The 26071-nt window shown below is 46.3% G+C and overlaps 1 protein-coding gene across 8 annotated transcripts in view; it reads right to left on the bottom strand.

The window, feature by feature from the left end:
- Window positions 1-25743, bottom strand: part of pcbp3 (poly(rC) binding protein 3) — a 45231-nt gene extending 19488 nt beyond the window's left edge. For 2 of the 8 annotated variants that reach the window (XM_077002530.1, XM_077002523.1), the window contains exons 1-4: window positions 25422-25742; window positions 11501-11579; window positions 11279-11388; window positions 10660-10799 (exon numbers count right to left, since the gene is read on the bottom strand). The gene's annotated coding sequence lies outside the window, so the exon portion shown is untranslated. Of the gene's footprint in view, window positions 1-10659; window positions 10800-11278; window positions 11389-11500; window positions 11580-25421 lie in introns of all 8 variants that reach the window. The other 6 variants (XM_077002528.1, XM_077002529.1, XM_077002524.1 and 3 more) reach the window with 6 other exon arrangements.
- Between the last annotated feature and the right edge of the window lie 328 nt (window positions 25744-26071).

Here is a 26071-nt window from a genome sequence, read left to right as displayed (position 1 = left end):
TTAAAACACGATAGCCTGGTCATATTCAACATAAGGACTTCTTGAACACTGCCATGACAAAGCAACTTACTCCACAATGCTTGTGCATACACAGCAGTGCTTAGTAACTGAAGGAAGTCTTCTTCCCAAATTAAACCCTCAAAGTTACTCTTTCTCTCTTTTTCTGGGTAACCGCGCCATTAAAATGGCAATAAAGGGCCAGTCCTTTCCTTCTCTAATCCTCTCATCATTTCAGACTGAGCACAGAAACAATCAACTCCTAAATAAATTAAGCATATTACCCTATATCCATAATCCATTTACATATGATTAAGGTTTACCTTGAAGGTTTAAGCTTTTTAAACCATGACATTACTCTGGTTAATGATAGAAACACTACACACAAGTGACATATTCGGAAATTATAAATGCACATAGAATAATCTGTGGGGGGAATATAAGGGTGCTTCAATATTTTAGAGCAGATAATATCTGTAATTAGACTCGGTTCCTAGCAGACCTGCCAGCCTTGCACTGGGAAAGTGAGTTTTGCCTACAGTGTTTCCCAGGCCATTACACATCTGTTTGATTTTCCAGGAGAAAATCGGTTTTTGAACACGACCCCCGATATCAACATATCCAGGAGCTGCTGTCATCGGGACACCAAAGCTGTATTCTAACCAGGATGCAGACTTATTTAATAAGCTGATTATTTCAACATTTCCATAACGTAATCTCTGCGAGCGTTCACTGGTTCCCCCAGTGCTAAACGGGAAGGCTCATGGGGAAGAGCTATGAGCAGTTTGGGCTGAGAACTGGAGAGCTGACTGCTGAAACAGTCTGATTAGTGCTGAGGAAATGTGGACAGGAGAACCCCAGGCTTCATTTTATTGGGGATATGTAAATATTCTTCACCATCTGAATCGCTGTCAGGACCTGACAGCCTCTTATTTTTCTAAGAATCAGGTCTCCTTCCTCAGGTACTGTCAGGAGCAGAAACTGTATTTGTCCCTGTCTTAGGTTCACTGAGGAACAAGCCTGAAAAATCAGAGACAACTTTTTTTCTGTTGAATTAAAATTGAGCTACTCAAGGCTAATCGCCCCTGTATAAATGAAGAAAAGTGTTTTATTAAAGGTATTTCCATTTTGTAAAATGCTAACTAACCCTCGCTGTTGGTCAGAAATCCTTTCTCTGCTTGTCTTGGGAAATGTCCACAAGGCATGCGGCATGGCCAGGCCCTAGAATACTGGCCATCATGAAAGAGGAGGGGGCATGGGTCAGTCAAATTGGAGGTCTTTGTTGCAGTGTCCGTGTAATGGGAAACACCTCCCCTTCCTTCCCCTCCCCTCAATGCTCCTTGTCTCCAGCAGCCGCCTCTACAACTGTCAGCTCCGATCGGTCGCCTTCGCCTTGATCTCAGCCCAAATTATAATCACAGGGCCAATCACCTTCCACTGGCTACTCCCCCAGCCTACCAACCACCGGCATGAGCAGTGATGGCGCAAGCCTGAACATAACAGCGATGCCACAGATGGACTGTGGGCATGGCAGCATGAGTGGAGACTGGAAGTCACAACTATCGCCATGTTGGTTCTTATGGCAACGCATGCACGGTCTCTCATGCACAGTGTAGCCCCTACAAATTCATTACAACTGCCTTGCAAAAAAACACAACATCGGGCCACCATCCTCTGCAGGAAGGTAACCAACACAAGACAAGAAGAGCTGCCATTTGCACTTAGCTCCGATATTGGCCATCTTGAAGGCTGGAAACCACCAAAGACATGCTTAGACAATAAGCACATCTAAAGCCAGACCCCAGATCTCTGCATAAGCCTCCTGAGACATATTACGTACACCGCTGCCTCAATCCTGTTAGGCAGTAAATTTGCTGGATGCAAATCAGATGTTTACTGACCTAGAACATTCTTATATGGCTACATCAGTGTTTCACCAATCGCATAGCAATCCTTTTAATATCCCTAGGTTTCAATAATCTCTGTCTGAGCTTTCTAAATATGAAGTCTGCTTAACATGTTCAGAGGACGCATTAATTCATCACTCAACGTTAGCAGTAATACCGAACATTTTGTTTGGGGATAAAACATCGTCTAATTAACTATGACAGAAAAAAAAAAAACATGATTGTAATTGAAGTAATGATGCGATGATGGATCCCATGGCTCTGAACAAGAGTCAATGGGGTTGGGTGGCATTTCTAAATGTTCTGAATGATTGTCCAAGTCAGACAATAGTTCAGTAGCTATAATCAACTACAATAGTGCAGTACTATACTGACATCTTTGCCCATTGACTTCTGGGCTTCTTTTAGCTACCCAGCACCATTATTTGAGCTGCATAGTTCCTTCTGGAAATATAGCACAATTTCACGTAGAATCTAGTCCTTTGGTTAATAAGCATACCTATGGTTAAAACCATGCAGAAATCCAAACTGGGGTGGGAACAAAGTTGCACAGGCAATGGAAGGATCGATTCTGCTCACCTCTTCGTTACAAAACACCATCACATTCTTTAACGCTTAGAACCTGCCATAGAATACGTTCATTTTTACCAATGCATTCCAAGATTCAGCCATAAGGGCACAAATGACTTTTTTAAGCCAGTCATGCAACATGCAAAAGTAAGTTTTCAAAAGGTTTTTTTTTTTTACCTTTGTTCGGCTCCTAACAGATGCCCACCACTTAGGATGTTTGGTAAGAATTGAATTAATTTTTTTAAATGTACGAGGAAAGGATTTCTGTGCCGTCCCTTTTCTGTCTGTCTGCGCTTACAGAATGCTGGCATCTGATTGGCCCCTGTAAGAGGTCATGTGGGCGAGGCACTGGACACGTGACCTTTGAGAAGCTACGCATTAAAAATCTAAATCCACATTCCGCTGTGATGGTCCGATCAATGCCTAATGCTTTTGTCATTGTTTTGGATAGTTTTATTTTAAAAAAGAGAGTTGTTTCAGTGCGCTCAGTGAACAGCCCCAGGGGTATTTGTGGCAGGCAGGAGGGGTGGTTGGCACTCAAGGCTACAGTCATCTGGATTCTTCCCAGGCGATGCTCTTGTGTAGTTTTGTCCACCTCACTACAGTTGTTCCCGCACTCTGCCATGTCTCCATCTATCTGCTACTTCAGTCATCAACTTCTAGACAAACAATTTTTTTACTGATATTTAGACCATCGTGTGCTTACCCATCATGCCCCAACTTATCCTGGTTTGATGAACAACAAAGTGAAAATGAATCCAGCATAGATCAGCATCGCACACCCACTTTTTTTCCTGGTTTAATCTGGCAGCGTGTGGGATTTTGGGCAGTGCCCCAGATACATGGGATTATAAACCTTGCAAACTAACCTACTGGACAGCAAAACGGGATGTAATCATCCCTGGCTGAGGCTTAGCTGCTAGAGCGGCGTTGCCTTTACAGATATAGTGCTGAATGAATATCCATCAAGGTGATGAGAGCCATGAATTGAGGTTCAGTGGGGAAAGACACCTTTCTGGTCAAAGAGCTCATGGAACATGACGTTGTGGCCTGACCACCATCACCAGCACCATCTCACATCCCTCCTAAAACCCACACACAGCCCTTGGGCCATCGTGCCAATCCTCTGCCCTTCAGATGGCATCGCAGATGATGAATTACATCAGCTCACTACACATCAGCGCAGTTACATCAGCGCAAATTCAGCCTTTCTGCTCACTGAAATGAAATTAAGGCCAGGAACAATATGTATCAGAATAGAAACATGTGTTCCTGAGCATATTCTATAGGCCTGGACTATGGGCACAATTAGATCCAATTTTAACCAAATATGACTGGTTGGGAATTTCTTCCACTGCCTACATGGGTCGGATTATCTGTCACATATAATACAACTACAGAGCGTATGTCAGTGTGACTGCAGAACATAGCCTCTGATTCAGAAACACTCAAGTCCAGAGAAGCACTGCAATTGCATGTGTTGCTGAAATTCACTATGAGTGACACCACATGACACCTCCGTATATTAAACTGGACATGCTCATACAAAATCTCAAGCTTCTTCTGAAGCTCCTTAAAAGTTAAAAGTATATATGAGAAGTGAAACTTTAATTAACTAAAGATTACCATAATTCGTTATTAGTGTTATAATGTAGTCATTTAGTCTGTTGGTCTTACCAGACAAGGGGAAATTCCGGAGGTTGAGTTAGGACCAGATGAAGAAGAGTGCGGACACAATGAGGAATCTGGGACGCTTCCCGGCCCTATAAGTAAACTACCCTATTGCCCCCAGTGGGGGGAGGGTGGTTCAGGGCAGGCTGCATTACTGGACTGTTGGTTTACATTAATGCCTTCGTTGCTTCATCATCCACTTGTCAACCAGGGCAGCTAACCTGCCCAGACGAGCGTGAAGGAGAAAACGATCAGTGGAATGAAACCATCCAGAACTTCCAGGCAGGGAATTTGCATGCATGGAGCACATTAAGAACTATATGTACATATATCCCTTTCTTACAATGCAGCTCATATATGTAACATTCAATAACGCATTTTTCTCCAACTTAGTTCCATGATCGGCGGTGTTGCTGCACTGCGCTCCCCGGATCGATCTGCTCAGCTCGCTTGGCAGCATCGGGTCTAATTGAGCTGCAGGCCAGTAAGCTGTAATCAAGCAGTTCATTATGGGATGCAGGCCATGACTCCACTGGCTCAGCGCTTCAGACTGCTGGGTGAGATGAGCGGAAAATCCATACATCACCAACTAGAAATGGAGTGTTTAAAATGTTCACACACACACACACACACACACAAACACACAAACACACACACACACACACACACAAACACACACACACAAACAGTAGAGGACAGCTGTCTTTTCATGCTGACACTTGACCAAGAACGCCAACGTCTGCCACCTCACCAAATCTAATTCATACCATATCTCTTCATACCAAGAAAGAACCATGTGTTTCAGACATGGGGTCAGTGATAGGCCCTCTCTCTGTCCCATCACAACACACAGGGCTCTATCGCTCTGTTTGAGAGCTGTAAGTGATGGGGGATACTTACGACATGTCTCTCTCTCTAGGTTTGGCTGGAGTGGCTAAGTGCATGAAAGTGGCTCATGAGTGGAAGATTCTCTGGCACTCAGTGGCCCTGTAACTTGGTGCTGACCCCAAGCTTTTCATGACCCCTGTCTCCATCCACCCTGCCCAGAACACGTTAATGGAAAATTTCGCCTAACTGTATACTCAGCCATAGTCAATGCTTTCAGTGGGAGGGCCCTGCAGCTAAAACCAATAACTATTGAGCTTGAAGTGGAACTTTCAGAGGGCTTCTGTAATGTCCGTGATGCATTACTAATTCACATGTACACGTGCATGAAACCACATGCTATTGAAGAACACGTGTGTTAGTTATTAGATCAATACATCATCCTGGGAACAAAACAACAACAACAATAAAACAGTGAATAGTACAGCTATAGAAGTTCAATTTCTATAGACCTTCCATGTGTGCAATCATGGATGAGGAAATTACCGCCAGGAGGTGAGGACCCCCCCAGGCTCACGAGCACTCTGTACTTCACGTTATCCATTAGCCGAGCGTGTGAAGGAGAGTTAGGCATGGCCCTGGGCTGGACCAATGACAGCAGCCTCCTGCCACACTTTCACCACTCCCCTCCTTCTCTCTGCGCTCACCTCCAACAGTCCCAGGTCATATATTGTGCAGGGGTCTCCAGAGAGAGAACATTTATATTCCCCATCCTGGAAGATTAGACCAGGCAGGACACAAAATACAGAGTCAACCCGCCCAGGGACCTGCATGTGACTGCGACTCTCTGCTAGAGATGCTGGATTCATTTCTGATCTTAATCACTCCAGGCGTTAATAAATATAGAGCTGGACAAGGCACTTTTCAACTGCCATATGGGAGACTGTGATTAAAGTCTGAAATTGCTGTGGGAGAATGTGCGAATGTGATGGAGTAGATCAGGTCAAAAGGCCCAGGTCACTGTGCATAAAATGCACCTCGGAGAAACTTAAAGTGATTTAGTCAGCAGCACCATTTAATGCATTTCAATAAAAATCATCCAGTATAACAGAAAATAAATGTATATTTCTGGCTAAGTAAAACTGGCTGCAGCTGAAGTCGGACCTCCTCCCTGGAGCCTGTTGTGCTGCGTATCGTCATCTACACCTAAACACTCGATTCTGCTCATCAGCTAATTATAAATGATCTCTTACAAAGTGAATCAGGTGATGAAGCATCTTAATTGGTATTATGGGAAGATAATAGATTGCACACTGTCTCTGGACTGGGAAAAAAGACTAAATTAAAAAAGAATCAAAACCAGACTAATCCCACAATGTGCAATGCATGGATGCTTTTTTTTTAGTTTATTCTGGATTTCAGAACATTCCTTATGAAGATCGTAATCTTCATAAGCTTCTCCTGTGGTGTTTCCCTCGTAAAGTCTTGCTGAGCAAACAATGCTATGATGTAAAGATCTAAAAAGATCCCCACCCCAGGCCCCAATCACGATGTGTACAGCTGAAAACATCTTTATATCTATGAGAGTGGTAGATGGCCTTGTTTTCAGGCTATGAATTTCTAAGGTGCAGAACACACTTTGGTGTTTAGAGATGGTCTGTCAGAGATAGTGTCTAGCGCTATGATTTTTGACCCAGTTGGAAGCAGGTGGGGTTTGATCCTAGTTCCTTTTTGATCTGCTTTGGTGTTTGAGGCAGAGTCACTATCATCTGTTCCAATCTAAACAGGACACAGCCCCTCAGGCGACAGCCTTTCTGGCTTTAAAGAAGAGCTGCAGTGCACCAAGGGGGCACCGTGAGACTTTCTTGAGCGCAGTTACACAGCCTCAGATGTTTACTACACCAGCGAGATGTGCATGGATCTGAACCAGACCGCCGGCCAGTTGGTCAAATGCACGCAGGTGATGTCGGCAGTAGAAAGGAGTAGAAAGGTGGTGGTGTTTGGAAAATCACCGTGGTGTCAGGAACATCACTGTGGTGTGTGCTGCTCCTTTAGATTCTGACATTGCTGATCATCAATTGGCCATGTCCAACAAAGACGCCGTCTAGATACCACAACCTCAAAACGACAGTCAGAGTGCGTTCAGAGCAGTCCTACTTAGAGACAGAATACAAGACAGATTTGAATGATGCTCCAACAATCTGAATCTGTTGGCCTGTTCACAGTGGCGTGCCGTTTAAAAAGCATAAGTGCATGATGGACGCCATAGAGGACAACTGCTCCAGAAAGGTTACAGCTGAAGATCAGAGCCAAAATTGTCACTGCGCGACAATTAAATACTAGGGGGTGAATATCTAAACACTGCTAATTGTTGCTGGTATGCCAAAACCTCTTTGAAATAAAGTCTGGTGTTTATCGAGGATCTCTAGGAACTTTCATCTCCCAGTTTCTGAACGTCAAAAATCCAAACAAAAATGTTTTTAGAGAACTGACGTCGTAGCTTGAATGTACTGTGGCTTGAAGCAGAGACTTGAAAGAGTGCACGCGGCACGCAGGAAACTCGGTCACGTTATGTAAAAATAGATTAAGGCGGCAAAGTTCTGAAAGCATGAACCAAAATAAACATAACATCTGATGACACCATCATAAAACAGTAAGCCAATACAGCCGGTGGTGGCACCGTGCAGAACAGAGCGCTGTATGGGTTTTTTCTTTAATGGAGGTCAGAGGGACTTGCTCTTCTCCAGAGGCATGCGGACTCTTCCTTCATAGGGAAGACTTAGAGGAGCCTCTGGAATCCACCCATCGCCCTTTCCTCCATGAGCAAGCGGCAGCGACCCGTGTGTGGGTGCGTGTGTCTGTAGAAGAAGTGGCCGAGGACGAGGAGGATGTCACAGCAGCTCACTGCTAAAGTTGTCCTGGTGTGACGTTCCTGGTGTGACGTTCCTGGTGTGACGTTCCTGGACCCAGACGCCGACCCCTCTCTCGTGGGACACGGGAGGCTGTGCTGGGCCACGTGTCTCATTCGACCGGAAGTGTCGCTCGCCCGGGATTTGGCAGACAGCACGGCGGCCACAGGAGGAATCGCAACCCCTCGCAACTCTCACTGAGGGTGCACGTCATCCGTGAGGCATGGGGCTAAACTCTGCACCATTATAGCTGCCACTCACTAGCATCGTAGCTGAAGAAGAGCAGCTCCCAGCTCAGCCCCGCAGATGTGGCCCCACACCTGGGGCAGTACCTGGGGCAGCAACTGGACCAGTACCTGGGGCAGCCCTGCCCATAGACAACTAGCAATTACCATAGACAGCTTGATGAGGGATAGCTGTTGTTGTCAGTATTGCATTGCAGCATCAGGTATACATTTTCTTATACCAAAGTAAATGTTGAAACACAAGAATTTAGCTATAGAGATCAAACGATAAAAAGACCAAAACTATTTCTAAGGCACCTAGCAAAAGCAAGCAAGCAAACATTCAAACAAACAACAGTGTGAACTCTGAGCTTAAATAAACACTGTAGGTGTGAACCGAACAATGCAGAGTTTGCAGAATTTGACTGTGTGTGTGTGTGTGTGTGTGTGTGTGTGTGTGTGTGTGTGTGTGTACGTGCGCGTGCATGTGCGCATGCTGTGTTTAATTGCCTGCCAATTAATCAGACTCAATCAGCATCAAAGTGAATCGTCAGCAGTCGTTTAAAGCATTGTGGGTCAAGTCCTGATCGTGAAGTCATGGCACAGCGGGACGCTCCTCATGGAACGTCTGAGTCTGCCCTTCCTCGCCTCCCAGAACGGAGGCAAGTCGCTCTTTCACACCACTCTGGCTCTCTGAAACGCATGCCAAGATACAGCTGCGAGCCTGTGAAGTATCCCCCCCACCCCCCAGATTCCACAACATAGGGCTCCTGCCGAGCAGCTCCACACTGGTGTACGATAGCCACGGCGAAGCCAGCGAGAGCTCCCGGCCCAGGCGGACGAAGGTGTTTTCAGCAGGGAGAGCGTGAGGCCGCAGGAGCGCGTGGTTGATTGCACACGCACGCGTCTTGGCATGGCACAGCTGCTCAGGCAGGGCAGCCCGGTGTGAGGGCACTGTGAGGGGTGAGGGCTTCTTCAGGGTCTCTTTCTCTCAGTGGCTGCATTCACATCTTTATTCATTCCACTCAATGATCAGGATTTTAGTTCATTTTTGTACTAGTTCTGGAAAAACAGATGTGAAATGATTGAGAACAGTGAGTTAATGTGGAGAATAAAAAGTAATAATCTAGGCCTCATGCCTAAGCCTATGATATAATGGAATTATAAAAAGGCAAACATTTCAGGCATATCTGAATACAGTGCAGACCAGTAGGTGTCCTTGTGTCAGATTTAAATGAAACACATCCCCTTTAAGAAGCAGCAGATTTGACAAACAGGGTGACCCACCACCACAGATGAGTTGATTATGGTGGCCCAGGGACACACATGCGTTCTTGCCTTCATCAAGCCTGGAGTTCACATTTGCTGTGAGATCCTGTGCCTGTTGATATATATTGAAATATTGCACCCATCACCCATAGCACACAGTCTTGAAACAGAAATAGCCCTAGGCTATAGTTTGCTAGAGCAGCTGGAAATATGTGGTCATGTGACTACTACAGCTACTTAGGGTCAACACGGCGCTTTTCTTGGCATGTTCGCTAACCTCTCAGCATCGAGAACGTTTCTACCTGTGCAGCTGTGTGAGGAGAGGCGAGGTCCTCTGGAGGATTCTGGGTATCCCGTTCTCTCAATGTCTCTCTCCCCTCCCACCCCCTGACGCCTGCTCTTCACCACCCAGTGTGTGAAGGCAACACCCACACATGCGCTATTTTTAACACCCGTCCTGCAGCTCACGTGCCAGTCGCCCCTCCCTTGGCGAGAACTGCCACTGCGGTGAAAGGGCTCGCGATGACAAAGGACAGAGGGTCCCTCGAGAGCTCGCCGCCGAGGTGTCTGGACGTCAGCACCCAGCCATGAGGAAGCAACATCACGCAACAGGCAGCATGGAGGGGAAAGGGGTGTAAGAAAAACCTCTGGAAGTAACTACAGTCCCCAAGACGATTAACCGTTACTAATGTTTCCATGGAGCAAGTCACAGGTCTGATTTCACTTCTAATAAGGCAGCACTGCTGATTAGGTCTTAGACATCTCTTTGTGATATAGTTTCATTTCTTTCGATTGCACTCTAGATTTTCAGAGCAGAAAGCCCCAGGTGACCAGAGCTCAGTGAGTGGGGAACACATTGAGCTAAATGCTCAGAGAGCCTCACAAACCAGTAGAAAATCCTTCAGTAAGATTTCCTGCCATGACAATCACAGCTATCCTCCTATTAAATCAGAAGCATGATAATGGATGAGTATTATGCCATTGGGCATCAAGTCAAAGCTCAAAAGCTCATCTCAGATAACACCAGTGTTCCTCACTCTTAGTCACAGAGAGCCATAGTGCTGTAAAGTTCAATCTAAACCACAACATCAGCAACAAAACAGCTAATAACCAACTCTGCAATGAATCACTCAGCTCAGTGAGTGCTGGGGACTCCGGGGCAGGAAATAAGGAGCGCTGGCCTGAAAAACATTCAGATCGCTGCAGTGGATCAGAGGCGGAGGCGGGAAGGGGGCGGGACGTGTGGGACGGGCGGGATGTGCGGGACGGGTGGGAGCAGGCACTCACCGGAGCCTGCGGCTCTCAGGACATAAATGGTGAGGTCGGGCGGAATCGGAGGAGAGAGAGAGAGAGAGCGCAGCTGTGTTGCCTTTGCAGATCAGCGCATCAGCCTTTCCACTTCTTTCCAGCTTGATATCTGGCCCATTCTGCAGAGCAGAGGGCCACAGAACAGGAAGGGTGTGAAAACAGCGTCGTCCCGGCATTTGGCCAGGCCAGGCGGCCATACGCCGCACGCTGACTGTGACACGGCCTTACAGAAACCAAAAGGCCTTCACCCACCCTACCCCCCCTATAGCAGCTCGGCCGAACACACAGCAGCCATATGGGTACCGATTTACTTATCACATGCTTAGCTGACTCGCTTCATTAGGAAAGGCCCCACAGAAATACAGACCAAATGAGACATCTGAGCACACTCATGGTTCTCATTAATTAGTGAATGCATCGTTATAAAAAAATAAAAAGACAAATGTCTGGTTTATAAGCCTAATCAAGTAAAAAATAAAATATCAATACAAACAAGAGGTAGATCTTGGCGTGCTCTGTGTATCACAGAGTAGAAGCCAGCAGGCATTCCTCTAGACTCACGATACAGACAGATGGACAGATACAGTGGGTCTCTGACCAGAGAGGGATCCAAAAGGTCTCTTGGGTTTTCTCTTCCAGGTCATGTGACCAAGTGCTGTCACACTTCCAGAAGACTGGGGGAATTTGTTCTGCCCAGCACAGTTCCACCTGCGAAGGTTGTGATAGAGAGATAGAGAGAGAGAGAGATTATAATCCATCAGCACATTTAGATTAAAGAATTTTTTAAAGTACTGTAGCATTAGTAGCATTCAAATATTACCTAAGCCTTGCTGTTCTTTTAAAGGGGTTTGTGGATGTAATTAAAGTTTTTTTCTTCTTCTTATATAGAGAAGACACTTCTGTAAACAGGAAAATGAATAATGTAAGTACACCACAGTAAATGTATATAAAACTCTGTTTGTACTGTATGTTGGTCACACGTGAAGGTCCTGTAAAGAGGTGAAACTGTAATAGACCACATGATCTGGCAAGGATGACTAAAACTTAATCTTTCTTGAATAAAACAGCCAAAGCACAACAAACAGACAGGCTGGAAGGACCTGGAGAAACCTGGTGAAATGTTAACTGAGCCGACGGGTCGTTTGTGGAATGATGCTGAAAATATATGTGTTTAATAGTGTGAATTTGTCTAATAAAGTCCCATCAATTGTGTGTGTGTTTGTTTTAATCCAGAAGTAAATTTTCAAATTTGTATTTGGACCAATCAGAGATTTGAAAGTAACAGTAATATTAAGTAAAGATATGGAGTCTTTGTGTAGTTAGCATTCAGATTGTTGGAGGCATCTTTATAATTTCTCCTTTTTAATGAGGAGACTGATATTGCATGTTTTCATGAAGAATATCTAAATGATTGAGGTTCTCTGTCTTTTTTCACTTCTGACCATGCGATGGGATATTATGACATTTCCAATCATGTCACGTCGTATTCAACCTCGTTTTTGTGCGGGGTAATAGGAAGCCATGCAGGCAGATTGCAGACATTTGCTTGTATTTTTGATGGAGTTACCGAGTTGCTGGCGTTCGCCATTTTGCAAGGCAACAGTCATTTGACTTTTGGAAAACAGGTCAGACTAATTCTAATTGGGACCTATAATTCGATCCAGTCATAGATGGATGATGATTGCTCATGAAAGATCTTCAGGAAGTAAATACTGGAGCTTGTATGCTCAGGCACTGTGGAACAGGACATATATGTTTATGTTACAGAACTAGGATAACACTGGTGTTTTTATCAATAAGGCAGTATAGATTTTAGCAGCGAGAATGAAATATGGATGTCCTACTGTCCAATTATTCTGTCCACTTGTATGTATGTGTTTCTGTGCATCTGTACGGATATTCTAAAGCAGAAGAAATAGATATATGGCAGCACACTGCCTGATATCATTAATTAATTATATTAATTAATTGAAACGACTGCAGGCGGCACTGCAGTCGTCATTGAGAGCCATGGTGGTAGATAAAGAGGGTTAAGACTGCAGTGTCTTTAAATTGGACTCTTATTGAGCTCTGCTGGTTGGAAGATCCTTCTGTCAGAGCTGGTGCTACGCACCTCTGGCACTGACTGCAGGAAGAAATGAAGAGGACCTTTCAGATTGACAGCAATAATGAGTTAACACTTCATTGGCTATAAAAGGGACTTTAGCTTTAGCTCTTAACCCCACAGCGCCATCTAATGGTGCTGTTTTATGTACAGCACAGTGAATTTGAGAGAGCTACTTGAAACATCTGACTAAAACAGTAGTATCATTGTCTTGGGTTAGTGTTTCTTTAGAGAATACAACGCAAAATGTTCGGCACAGAGAGGGCAAAACAGAACAGTTCTGACATATATTTCTTCACCACTGTATGAACTACCTCGCACTATATAAGAAGGAATTTATTTTATCATACCACAATTCCCAGAAAGAGTAGGCTATGGGTAGACTGCCCTCTACTGGTACAGTAGAGTGGCTACATAAATCAGACGAAACCCATTAACAATTATCTAGTACATATATAAAAAGTGCATAGTTGATGCAGTGAGTGAGTTGATAACAAACAGAATTCTTACCTAAACAAACCCCAGAATGTTTACTATATCAAGTGTAGTCATCATAAGACCAAATTAACAGCCTTAAATGAAAAAAAATAACTTCAGATGTGGCATTATCTGTTGAGATTCATTCATTCTATATGCGGGCCCTGATGAGAGGGGGACGCAGACCCCACTACGCGGCCACTAGCTGAGCACATTCGTGTGACCTCACACTGCGAGGACGGGTATACAGGGAGCAGAACAGTTAATTGTTTCCTCTGAAGCAGCTGGTGATCTGATCTCCCATTTGACACGCTGCTACTCCAGACAGTCCCGGAGGTGAAATTCTATTACGACGCAGCGTGAAATTCTGCAAAAGAAGGCTCGGCACAAAAATCGGGCCACATGAATATTTAACGGTACCTAAAAGCTGGCACCTAAAAGTTGTCTGAACGTAAGCTCCAAACGTCCTCATGCTGTGTCCTGACCCCTGCCCTAGCTGTGTCCTGACCCCTGCCCTAGCTGTGTCCTGACCCCTGCCCTAGCTGTGTCCTGACCCCTGCCCTAGCTTTGTCCTGACCCCTGCCCTAGCTGTGTCCTGACCCCTGCCCTAGCTGTGTCCTGACCTCTGCCCTAGCTGTGTCCTGACCTCTGCCCTAGCTGTGTCCTGACCCCTGCCCTAGCTCTGTCCTGACCCCTGCCCTAGCTCTGTCCTGACCCCTGCCCTAGCTGTGTCCTGACCCCTGCCCTAGCTGTGTCCTGACCCCTGCTCTAGCTCTGTCCTGACCCCTGCCCTAGCTCTGTCCTGACCCCTGCCCTAGCTCTGTCCTGACCCTGTCCAAGCAGCCCCAGCAAGAGAAAGGTGGCCGATCCCTGCAGCTGGGCAAGAGGCAGTGACCCGTAGCTGGAGGGACAAACCGCATGTGCACATTAGTGAAAGAGAAACAGAGAAAGAGAAAGATGAAGAGAGAGACAGAGCAAGAGAGAGAGAGCAAACGAAAGAATATGAGAGGGAAAAAAGAATGAGAGCGACAGCTAATGAGACAGAAATAGAAGGTTGCTGAGAGGGGACTGAAGATACAATCTCTGTAATATTGATATGAGGTCAAAGTACCGTAATACACAAATCAATGTCATATTTTAAACATAAGATCAGTGAACATCACTGCAGATTTCTGAACAAAACACATCAAAGAATTTGAAGCTTGCAAATGCAACATCCGTACACTAGCCAAGTGTAATAAGGACATTGTTGAAGTTTTACTAGCTTGAAGAGTTAAGTTTATCATTTTCCAAACATCAGTCACTCAAATCTTTGTGTAAAATTCCTGAAATATTAATAGGGCCTAAACAATTTATATTGTATTAGTATCAATTATGCATTACAGGGCTTTTAAATTGTGCTTTAAATGATAAGTGCAAGAGATAAAAGCAGATATTTGATCCATTTCCATTTGTTAGTATGCTCACTGCATGGGACCTGCTGAGGGGCCAGAGGCGTCCCTGACTGGGGAGCTGATGATCCCAGCATGTAATCCACCATAAAGTCTGCTTTCCTATCCTGGAGTCTTCAGTGAGGAAGGACACAGGGTTCACACGTGGAAAGAGACGCAGGAACAGGACAGAAGTGGTGTCCTCCTCCTTTACACTGTCAAGCCCCAGGAAGTACAGGACTGACATGGACGACTGATGCGCTCAGAGAGCGTGTGACGATGTGTGAACTTCCCATGTGTTCCCATTCCTCTCAAGCCTGTATCCTTCATCAGAGACGCACGCATGCCGCCGCATTGAGGACTCGCGTGCGTCTCACGTGAGGTCTTTATGCCTCATCGGGTGAAGTCTTTACAGAGACAGTTTCATTTAGCACCTATGCTGTGTAAGCTATATGTTCATCCAGTGAACCATTCAATTGTGAGAATGGTCCTTTAAAATAAATAATTACACTCAACTGTTTTGTCTTTGGATGGGACTCAGTAATCAGATGCCGAATCTGGATTGCCTTTATTGGCAAGGAAGATATCACACCTAAGTAATGTGTGTTGGCAGTAGCTCACATTAATGTAGACTAATGAAACTACAGATGAGTCAACAGCACAGCCTTTGAGCGCTTTAAACACAGCATTGTTTCTGCCTTAATGAAACTGAAATGGTTTTGTCGCCTATGGGGAAAAATTTTTCAAATGAGCCTTTTTTTAACAACATAAAAAAAAAAAAGCTTAGCGATACAGAGCTTTTTAAAGTTGAGTGTTTCAGCAAAGGCACAGAAAAAGCCAGACTCGCTCCTGTGGGTGGGCACTTGCTTTAATGTGCAGATTGAAGCAGTCATTGATTTGGGAATGAATCTCCCAGCAGTCCAGGCCCTAATCAATCAAACGTTTCCACGGTTTCTTTTTCAATTAGATTAAAATGAAGAAAAAAACATTAAGTTGGTGACGATGGTGTTTGAGTAAAAAATAAAAGACGTTCAGTATTTTGCTGATTCAAAAATGGTCCGCGGGCTGTACTGACTAGGCTGTCAATGACGCTGAATTGACAAAATATTAAAAGCAACTAAATAACCTCTGAAATATTACAGCTAACACTGCACAAACGTGACAGAGAAATTATTGATGAAGGCACTTTTTCCACAACCTGAAACGAGAAGGTACGTGTGCGTCTGCACGTGTGCGTCTGCACGTCTGGCTACGTTCTGCTTAAGACACTGGTAAGCATTCAGAAGCAGAGTGAAGTCTTTGCAAGCCAGAGCACATATAGCAGGACACACACACACACACACAACTGTGTATGAACTGAGGTGGACGCTGGTGGTTTGTCCCTTACACACAACAACATTCACTGGAGTTGTGTGAGTTCTGACACCTTTACTTAAGCACACCTTTATCCACCCCCATCAGCAGAAGCATCTAACGCCCTTAAACACTCATGGACACGCGCACACACACATAATATACATACTTATCTGTCATCATTAAAATCGGATGCACCTACAGTACACCAACACACAAACACACACTCACTGATTTTCAGTGAAACTCAGGTTGCCACACGAAATAAAAAAGAAATACATTCTGTCTGAGATGTTTTCAAATGAAACATGAACTTGGCCCATACTCTTGTCACGCACAGCCACTAACTGATAAACCCACAGTTGGCGTAGCGTGACTCAAGCAGTTAAGTGCGATGGCGTATTGTTAGCAGGCCGAGCAGGCAGTAATCAATAGTGTTCCCCTTCGGTAGTGGATCTGCACTTTGTGTCATGCCGTTAGAGAGATAGCCTGACATCTTTAGCTTGGCCAAATAATTTAACATGCTGCAAGGCAGTGAATGCCAATGTGGTCAAAGACAATTGGGCTTTTGAAATTATTCTCCACGAAGAGAAACTTTGTGTGAGAATTCCTTCCTATATATGAAACATAACTACAGATTAATCAGCAGAGCGGCCGTGTTGACAGTGGGCCGAGGGACTGCGTGTCAAACCCAGGATGGTGCTGATGTCTGCCACAGCGATTACCACGGCAATGGCTGGGCTCAGAGGAACAGGATTTGTCTGAGTAAGCTACTTTACTCCAGTGCCCATCTGAAGCGTTGACTCACTGTTCTGTGGTTCTACTGAATAGTTTATTAGTAGACACAGATTTGAAAAGTCTTTGTCCCCCTTCACAAAAGACTGCAAAACTAATTACTGAAAAAATGGTCAATGAATTTTCATGTGAATTGGTCTTTTATCCTCTAGTTTTTCATGCATTAACAAAAAGACATGAAAAAAATGTACTAAGCAGAAAAAATGCAGAAGCCAAAGGACCCAAACTGTTAAACCCCACAACGACAAGGAACCTTCAGACTTCCCAGTGCTGCTGACATGACCTGTGATTAAACTGCACTGATCTAAACACTTGAGCCAAACCTCAAAAACATGAAATTAAGATCTAACAGGGACAGAGAGGGAGATGGACAGGGACTAGATTAAAGACACTGAAGTGTATCTTTCCAGGAATACATAATCTACGATGGGTTTATCTGTAGTTTAAATCAACCCTTTTCCTCATTAAATCCCACTTCAGTAGAAGTTGCAGTGCATTCCTGCTATTCTCATGTCCAACCATGATACAACCCGTTTCAGCACCGAAAACCAAATGGCAGTTTCTTATAATAACACACCCCTGTAAACAATATCATCCACGTGATATAAACGGAGTCTTGTTTCACCCTTCTCAGACACGGCAGCATACACACATACGCAAGACACCGAGCGTTTCTCAGAACCCAGTTCGGGCCTGATTCTTTTGGGACCGATGCACATTCCCTGGATAGGCCGTTGTATTATACATGTCTTTGCAGTTAATTGGGTGCCAATGTCATTCTGTAGATACCCTTCACACGACCCATCTCACTGCGTGCACCCTCTGAGTACTGCATACGACATGCGGGCGCAGTCTCTAAACACCCCCCTGAGAGGCCATGCCACTCCAGACAGGGGACTTCCAGCACAGAAGGAGGCAGGGTCTTTGTGCCACGTTCTCCTCTGTCTCCTTCTGGCAGACGGGGCTCACACTGCAGGTGTAATTATTAAAACGAGCAGGTCCACAAGCAGCGTGACAATCGCAGCCAACAAAAGCAAAACGACACCGAAATATCCAACAGCCCCCAGCACCATAGAGACACACAGCCTTCTGGGAACTAAACGTGTACCTCTCTGTGGAAAAGGAAGGCTTCAGAGAAACAAAGTATCTAAGCCCCAGTCTGTTTGTCTAAATTAAACGTAAAATCAATACAGCTGTGAATATAATTATGTCTTCCAGCGAAATCACTTGCATTTACACAACGGAGAACTGAAATGTAATCAATTTGTACACACTACATTATGTAATCACATAATATAGATTACTTAATTAGTCATGAATCTGGCAGATTAGGCATCAATTCAAATACATCACAGGAGAATCAAACCAAAAAACCCCTGTTTTCGTATGCATGGAGATAGAGTGAAGAGAGAATAAAAAAAAATATATATGAGCATGTTATATCCTTCTCAAGTGTGTAGCTCAGTGGCAGGTCATATATGAAAAGGATGTAAATTAGCCCTTTAAATGAGCAGGGGAGGGAGATATGGTGCAATGTTCAGCAAAACACTTCACACACTCATACCTCAATGGCAGCAAATGCTTCCCCCTTATGGAGTAGTGACATTAAAACACTTTGATGATTGGGAGCCTTTAAAGTCTTAATCCTACAAAAGACTCCTTTACGAAATTCAAAGCCTTGTCCTAGATTTGAGTATTGCCCATAACACTCCACTCCACCCACCCACCACCTCCAACACAAAACACACACACACACACACACACACACACACACACACACACACACACACACACACACACACACACACACACACACACACCCACACACACACACACCCACACACACACACACACACACACACACACACACACACACACACACACACACACACACCCACACACACACACACACACACACACACACAGACACACACACACACACACACCCACACCCACACACACACACCCACACACACACACACACACCCACACACACACACACACCCACACACACACACACCCACACACACACACACACACCCACCCACACACCCACACACACACACACACACACACACACACACACACACACACACCCACACACACACACACACACACACACACACACACACACACACACACACACACACACACACACACACACAGACACACACACACACACACACACACACACACACACACACACACACACACACCCACACACACACACACACACACACACACACACACACACACACACACACACACACACACACACAGACAATGCTATCTTCTGATTTACGATGCTGAAGGTTTTAATGGAGAGGAGAAAGAGTGTTGTGATGTTACTAACTGCTCTTCCTTCAGGGGAATGATGGCGAGGAATTAGCCAGCCGCTCATATTTCAAGCCTCGTGGGAGAAATCATGGCACACTGAGTAATCTGGCACTCACATTTGCCTACGGGTAAAAAAAAAAAAAAAAAAAAAGAATCTCCAACTTGTGATGAGCTGTTTAAACGCGTCAGAAATCAAGGCACTCCTATTAATTACATTGCACTAAAGGCCGATGAACTTGCAGTTGCCTAATAGTTTGCTAAGCCTAATGTTTTAGAGCAGAGAAATCTGTTAGCTTTGATAACCACCTCGTGATATAATCTATAAATGGTATTCAAGGACCCACCTGTACAGTAAAGACATGTTCATAAGGGATCTTTATAAGATACAATGAATGGAGAAGACATTTGCTGTAGCTAACGACAGATTTTTTTTTAATAACAACAGGAAGATTTTAAAGAGATGCCAACATCTGAAACATTTATACTGACCATCTGGCAATTATTCCCAAAATCTGGAATATGATATTACCACACCATAGGCAGCCATTAGCTTGGGTGTATTTTCCTAGCCGTTCTGAGCAGAGTGGTTCGGGGCTAGCGTGTTTCTAAGCCGAGTATCTTACGGCCACACATGCTGCGCATCTCTGCTCGGCGGGCTAATCTGGAAGAGGAGGCTCTGGCTCGTAGAACAGCAAACTGTGCTGAGCAGGGAGGAACTGTTCTCTCCTCCTCCATCTGCTACCGCGCCCGGCACACTTACTGCTGACTTTGCTGGGCAGATGCTTTGGGAGCGCAAGCGCAAGCGGCTTGGGGAAAGTGTGTCAGGCAAGCATATTTGTTACAGAGAGGACACGCCAAAGAACTACGCAGGAAAAAAGGGGGGGTGGGGGGAGGGGCGGGGGGGGGGGGGGGGGGGGGGGGGGAGTGGGAGTGGTCTGAAGGCAACATGGTGGGAAGATTAAGAAAGATATTTAGAGTTTAAAAGAAAAGTAAAACCTTGAGGTAAGCGGGGGTGACGTTGCAAAGAGGCAGTCTTTGAGTTAAGGGGAGCTGAGACCCGTGATTGGACAGATGATACCCCTCCCACTCCCCATTCTTTGGTCCTCTCCTCCCCCCTCGCCGGCCCTCGTCCTGCTGAGGCCAATCTGTCCACTGGTGTGCTCCTACTCGGCTGGGACGGAGACCCTGCCAAGGAGCAGGTGGGAGCGTAGTGTGAAGAGGCCTGTCCAACAGCGCAGGAGACTTCAGCCGGAGGGAGACGTCGCTCCGTGGCATTCTTTACCCACATGCTACCGACTGGGGTTGGGCCGCTAGGGCACTCGGGGTGGTCCCTCTCCTGGCAGCCTGCGTCACGTGACCGGAGGCTGGGGGGGGGGGGGGGGGGGGGGGGGGGGGGGGGGGGGGTTATGGTGAGGGGCGACAAAGCTCCTTGCAGAAGTGACCACTCGGAGGATTATGTCTAAATACAGCCCCCCGCACGGCATGATCCCGGCTGAGACACGGAGCTGTCTGGGCCTCGGCGATGGAGAGAGAGTGGGAAAACGTTAGATATAGAGAGACAGAGAGACAGAAAGAGCAGGAGAAAGTAGGATGTATGGAGAGAGAAAGCAAGAGAATGGGCATGAAAGAATGAGAGAGCGAGAGGGAAGAGGAGAGAAAAGTGGAGGAGACGTTCATCAGGGCAGTGCCACAGCTTAGCATCAGAGCCTTGTATAATCAGTGGTTAAGCTGCCAGACCTCTGCTTACACCTACCAAAAAGCAATAAACTCACACATTTAAATCAAGCGAGAAACCCAAAAATCCAGATGGACAAAAGTAGCAGGGAAGACAGGCCTCCACCCTGCCATTACGGAGCAGTACCAGGGAACCAGCTCACATACACAAAGCTGTAGAATCAGGGACGTGTGTGATGGTCTATGTTTAGCCTACATGAACCACAGGACAAATTACACCAAGTCATGGTGTAATACTACAGAAACTGCTTAAAATCCAGCCCCATCATGTCTGACCTGCACTGGAGAGAGCTGAGATACATGGAGGAAGGGTGCTTATTACGCCTCGAATCGTACAAACAGCTGCTCCAGCCTGAGGATCTTTAAGACAGACTGCGGGTGGCCACGCGGGGCCCCGCCCACTCCGACACACCCCACCCCCCTCGTCAGCCCATGGGCCCTGATTGATCTCACGGCCCTTCGGCAGGTTAAATTACACTGCAGAGTGGCTGTGCAAAAAGACAAAGGGCTCCTGGATTTCATAGACCATAATTCTATCCGGTCTCAACTCTGAAAAGGTGCAGCATTTCAATTTCAGCACCAACCCTCCAATCGCCCCCCCCCCACCCCCACCACAGGGCAGCACTTTGCATGCTTTCATGAGTTATGACATGGGCCTGACGCCGTTAACTCACTACTCGGCCGAGCGGAGTAGAGATGCTTACCAATCAGAGAAGAGGGTGGGGGGATATACACCCAACCCCCCCACCCCCCACCCCCCCCCCCCCCCACCCCCCCCCCCCCCCCCCCCCCCCCCCCAAGCAAATACAATGCATTAAATAAACCATGAACACAGGAAGCGAGATCTAGAAGCGCATGTCCCCCGCACACCAAGCACAATGAGCGTCCTGTTGCAAAGTTTGGCGCAGGCTGATCTGTGTGCAATTTTGACAGTCAAATGAATGTGACTCTGAGGTCCAGGCGCCCACTAGAGTTCTGGCAGAGCGAGAGTGAAGAGGAAGCCCGCAGAACGCAGCGCTCCATTCACACTGCGGTTCTGCCCATCCAGCAGCTCGGAAGCCAGGACAGCATGGGATCCGGAGCGGGGGGAGAGAAAAAAACGAGCAAAAAGCACAAAAGGGCCAGCTGCTTAGAGAGCATGGGCGTCAGCGGAAAAAAAGGGGCGAAAAGGAAAAGAAGAAAAAAAACAGCTTGTTAGAGAAATTCATCTGGCAAGTAAGAGTTCTTCACTTCACTGTCATACGTCACACATCTGTCTGGAGCTGATGAAAATACACACAGCCAGATAAATATGCAACCGAAACTAATCTGGATTGGTTTAGCAGAAATTTTAGCCCTCATCGATGACATTTCCAATTTAGCAGAGCTTAAGAGCTGGTCCGTATTTTTAAATATACCGTACGTGAGATAAGCTGGTCTTATTTCCTACACCCAGCTCTGCGTAATTCCACAAGCATAGGGGCTGAAGTCAGAGCACCACAGGAATCAGCAGCTAAAATGCAAATCCGTCCTGACTGACAGGCAAAGTTCACAAGATTCCAGCATTATATAAAAAAAACAACTTTTCTCTCCATGGCACATGGCAAGAAGAGAAAATAGCAGTACTTAATAAATATACATGTGTAACTAGCACAACCTGTGATGATGAGCTTGAGTCTGAGTTTGTGTCTATAGGAGCAGGAGTCAATATGCAAATATTTACAATTAAATAACGGCCGCGGGAAAGACACTGTGATGTTGTGAGCTTGGATATGTGAAGTGTAGTGCAGTAAGTGTGCTGTAATGAAAGATCCTTTATATGCACCGGTGACACATTACAGTTTTCAGGAGTCAAGGAAAGTTGAGGAATGTGAGAAAGGAGACAGCGAGCAGGGAGAGACAGAGAGAGAGAAAGAAAGAGAGTGATGGAGTGAGAGGGAAAATTAGAGAGAGATAGAGAGAGTGATAGAGAGAGAGAGATAGAGAGAGAGAGAAACCCCTAACCCTATAAATTACTAATTTCACATGGGATCTGATATATGCACCCCAGACAAGGCTTTTAGTGAAATCCTTTCTAGGAGACAGGAGTGGAGCCACTGTAAAAACAGGGTATAAATATGTTTACATGTCAAGACAGTAGACATGGTGTCCTGATTTAAAACACACACACACACACACACACACACACACACACACACACACACACACCACAGTTACCCTAGGATATGCAACAAAACATTTACCACACATGCATGAACTGTGAACTGAATACAATTTTGCTCTGTTGGAATAAACATTTAACTCGGTAGGGTTTAATCCTGCACTGGAGATTCTTAATGTGTACGTGCTAAAATGAGCCACCCTGCTAGGAACCAGTTCCAGTTCCTTCCTGTTTCTGCCGACTGCCTGCGATGAAGAAACAGCCTTTTAATTTGAATAATCACTTGTTCTTTATCCTGCCGCTGGAACACAGCCAGGGTGGCTGCAAAGGGATATTGGTGTTAATTAAGACACCTGTTCTTCTCTCCCTTTACTTGCCTAATCAATGCGTCCACAGTCCCAGCGTCCTGAGACGCTCTGGGGACTGTGCTACAAAACAAGACCACAGCCACGAACAAGAGCCCGGCCTCGCCACGCGCATGACCAACAAATCACAGCGCCACCATTCCACCTCTCCGGTCCCTTTAAAGCTCTCATAGCCAGGGCCCAGTGAAGTGGTTCTGTCTGTGGACATGTGGACCTTCCAGAATTACAAAAGTGAGCCTCCACACCTACAGTCAACCACATGGAGGTGATGCATACCCCCCTGACCAGACACTGAGAAACAATGGACTGCAATGTGGTTTTAAATCCAGTTCAGTGGGGCAATGTGACCAGAAGTTCGTAACTAATGACCTGCAGAACGTTGTCCAGCCTACGGTAACAAACAACAGACAAACTTATGGAAAATCTGTCCTTGGCGTACTGGCTGCCTTTGTCACTTTCATTCCACTGTCACATGAGCGTATCGGTGAACCAACTTTAAAAATCTTTGCAGGCCAGACCTGGAGGGCAGACCAGCAAGCATGTAGCAGAACCCCAGGCAGAGAGGAGTGGACGTGATGAGCTTTGGTTAGTGCTGACAGCTCTGTCCCTTCAGTCTTCTGAAAAACACTCAGAATGCTGTGCAGGAGAAGACATGGGAATAAGCAGCTTTTGAGCCGCTGTGTCCTGCGAAGCCTAGCGCAGCATGTGAACGCCTGAGCTGCACTCTTAAGCGCTTGCTTGACTGGCCCAGGTCAATCGACTCCTGCTGCAATTACACTTTTTCTGCTAAATCATGCAAACTTCAGGAAGCACGTCGAGCATGGCGTATATTTTCTATAGGAGACCTACAGTGACATTTGGCTTTCACTCCTTTATACCAACCACCCGCAAAGTCATCAACACATTACAATTATAGTAAGTCCTTATAGTAAACAATAGCAAACACCATCAGATGGATATTGACCCATGTTAATGTTTATACTGTAGTAACAGCTCATCGAAAAAGTAGAAATACACTGATTTAAAATGGCACTTCAGATCAAAGAGCAGTTACAGTTTACATTTCGGATTCACAGCTCAGCCAGTTTGGGTAAGAAGTGTTTCCAAAGTAGCACAGAAGAGAGTCATGACTAGAGAAGCAGAACATACAACACTCTGAGGTGGCCTTAACCCCCCCACCTCCCCTAACTCCCACCTCTAACCCCCACCTCCCCTAACTCCCACCTCCTCTAACTCCCACCTCTAACCCCCACCTCTAACCCCCACCTCCTCTAACTCCCACCTCCCCTAACTCCCACCTCAAACCCCCACCTCCCCTAACTCCCACCTCTAACTCCCACCTCCTCTAACCCCCACCTCCTCTAACTCCCATCTCCCCTAACTCCCACCTCTAACCCCCACCTCCCCTAACCCCCACCTCCCCTAACTCCCACCTCCTCTAACCCCCACCTCCTCTAACTCCCACCTCCTCTAACCCCCACCTCCTCTAACTCCCACCTCCTCTAACTCCCACCTCCCCTAACTCCCACCTCTAACCCCCACCTCCCCTAACTCCCACCTCCTCTAACCCCCACCTCCTCTAACCCCCACCTCCCCCAACTCCCACCTCCCCTAACTCCCACCTCCTCTAACTCCCACCTCTAACCCCCCCCCCCTCCTCTAACTCCCACCTCCTCTAACTCCCACCTCCTCTAACTCCCACCTCTAACCCCCCCCCCCCCCCCTCCTCTAACTCCCACCTCCCTCTCCAAGACAGGGAACTGCCAGAGGGGGAACTTTAAACCACCCCAAAAAGGTGTTAGCGCTAATGTGTGTATGTGTGTGTGTGTGAACAAGAAAGAGAGAAAGAAGTAGGAAAAAAAGGGGGGGCACGTGCTGGCAAAATGGGCAGAGAGAAAAATGAATGAAATAAACGGATAAATAAAAACAAAGCAAAAAAAAGAGAGAAGCCATAGCAGCGTGGGAGCAGCCGGGCAGCTGGGCGGGCGGTCCTGCTCTCTCCTTACCTGCGGCTGACACGGCGGGACGGTGAAGAGAGGAGAGTCAAAGGGGGTGACGGGTGGAGGGTCCTGGCCGGCACAGCCGCTGAAGGGTGGAGGTCCGGGAGGGAGGAAGGACGGAGTGACAGGGAGCAGGGAGATGGGGAGGCCAGAGGGGGGAGATGAAACGCTGCTCCTCTTCCTCTTTCTTTATCCCTCTGCCACAAACACACACATACACACACACACACACACAGTGACACAAGAAGCGCGCGCACGCACAGAGGCTGACTCCAATACCTGCAGCCAGTCAAATAATGGGAGAGTAGAGTCCCCTAAATGCACACGCGCTTCGGTACCAGGAGGAAAGGGAGAACTCCCCTCCCACTCTCTCCCAGGAGCCAATCGCACGCGGGCAATCTGTATCAGTGGCAACGAATAGGAGACCAGGCAGCCCATGTCTTGTTCCAGCCAATAAGTGCAATTCCTCATACCCAATCGGAATAATCATTTAGAGAGCAGCGTGAAGCTTCTGTTTCTGAAGGACAGACGAAGCGATGCACTTAGCTCGTAAGGGTGATTTAAGACCGCAGCTGACATTAGAGTAATTAGATTGTGAGGCACTTAGCCCAGCAGAATAACACTGTATGCTCTACTGCAGAACTGGCAGACTTCAA

This window comes from Brachyhypopomus gauderio, chromosome 4 (assembly GCF_052324685.1).
Source record: "Brachyhypopomus gauderio isolate BG-103 chromosome 4, BGAUD_0.2, whole genome shotgun sequence".
Lineage (NCBI taxonomy): Eukaryota > Metazoa > Chordata > Actinopteri > Gymnotiformes > Hypopomidae > Brachyhypopomus > Brachyhypopomus gauderio.
The sequence above is the reverse complement of the archived record's forward strand: the minus strand, read 5'-3'. Positions and strand labels throughout refer to the sequence as shown.